The sequence below is a fragment of the Halyomorpha halys genome, unplaced genomic scaffold (assembly GCF_000696795.3).
Source record: "Halyomorpha halys isolate HHAL.00 unplaced genomic scaffold, Hhal_1.1 Scaffold802.1, whole genome shotgun sequence".
Taxonomy (NCBI): domain Eukaryota; kingdom Metazoa; phylum Arthropoda; class Insecta; order Hemiptera; family Pentatomidae; genus Halyomorpha; species Halyomorpha halys.
In genome coordinates, this window is record NW_027106006.1 from 11289 (window position 1) to 13101 (window position 1813).

Here is a 1813-nt window from a genome sequence, read left to right on the forward strand (position 1 = left end):
ATGAGTTGTCGGATAACCGAATCAGTTGATGAACTATCAGCTGTATAAGAAATCAGCTGATGAGCCATCAGCTGTATGAGAAATCAGCTGATGAGCTATAAGCTGTATGTGCTATCAGCTGTATGTGCTATCAGCTGTATGAGAAATCAGTTGTGTGTCGGAGGACCGAATCAGTTGAAGAACTATCAGCTGTATAAAAAATCAGCTTTCGGATCACCGAATCAGCTGATGAACTATCAGCTGTATGATAAATCAGCTGATGAGCCATCAGGTGTATGAGAAATCAGCTGTATGATGAATCAGTTGATGAGTTATCAGATGTATGTCGGAGGACCGAATCAGTTTATGAACTGTCAGCTGTATTAGAAATCAGCTTATAAGCTATCAGCTGTACGAGAAATCTGCTGATGAGCTATCAGCTGTATGAGAAATCAGCTGATGAACTATCAACTGTAAGAAAAATCAGCTGATGAGCAATCAGAAAAGCTGATGAACTATCAGCTTTCGGATCACCGAATCAGCTGATGAACTATCAGCTGTATGATAAATCAGCTGATGAGCTATCAGCTGTATGTGCTATCAGCTTTTCTTATTGCTCATCAGCTGATTTTTCTTACAGTTGATAGTTCATCAGCTGTTTTCTCATACAGCTGATAGCTTATCAGCAGATTTCTCGTACAGCTGATAGCTTATAAGCTGTGTGTTAGAGGACCGAATCAGTTGATGAACTATCAGCTGTATAAAAAATCAGCTTTCGGATCACTGAATCAGCTGATGAACTATCACCTGTATGTTAAATCAGCTGTAGGATAGCTAAATCAGCAGCTGAGCTATCAGCTTTATAAGAAATCAGCTGTCGGATTACCGAAGCAGCTGAGGAACTATCAGCTGAATAAGAAATCAGCTGTCGGATCACCGAATCAGTTGATGAACTATTAGCTGTATAAAAAATCAGCTTTCGGATCAACGAATCAGCTAATGAACTATCAGCTGTTTGAGAAATCAGCTGATGAGTATCAGCTGTATGAGAAATCAGCTGATGAGTATCAGCTGTATGAGAAATCAGCTGATGAGTCATCAGCTGTATGTCGGAGCACCGAGTCAGCTGATGATATATCAGCTGTTTGATTAATCAGCTGATGAGATATCAGCTGTATAAGAAATGAGTTGCCGGATAACCGAATCAGCTGATGAAATATCAGCTGTAAGAAATATCAGCTGATTCGGTCCTCCAACAGCTTATTTCTGATACAGCTTCTAGCTCATCAGCTGATATCTCATACAGCTGATAGCTTATCAGCTGATATCTCATACAGCTAATAGCTCATCAGCTGCTATGGTCCTCCGACAGCTGATATCTCGCACAGCTGATAGCTCATCTGCCGAGTCGGTCCTCCGACTGCTGATTTCTCACACTGCTGAAGCTCATTAGCTGATTCGGTTCTCTTACAATATCTCTTCAGCTGATACGGTACCCTAAATCTGATCAGACCTCTAACAGCTGGTACGGATTGATATATATCTGATCTGATTTCTCATACAGCTGATAGCTCATCATCTGATTTCTCATACAGCTGATAGCTCATCATCTGATTTCTCATACAGCTGATAGCTCATCAGCTGATTTCTCATACAGCTGATAGCTCATCAGCTGATTTCTCATACAGCTGATAGCTCATCAGCTGATTTCTCATACAGCTGGTAGCTCATCAGCTGATTTCTCATACAGATGATAGCTCATCATCTGATTTCTCATACAGCTGAAAGCTCATCAGCTGATTTCTCATACAGCTGGTAGCTCATCAGCTGATTT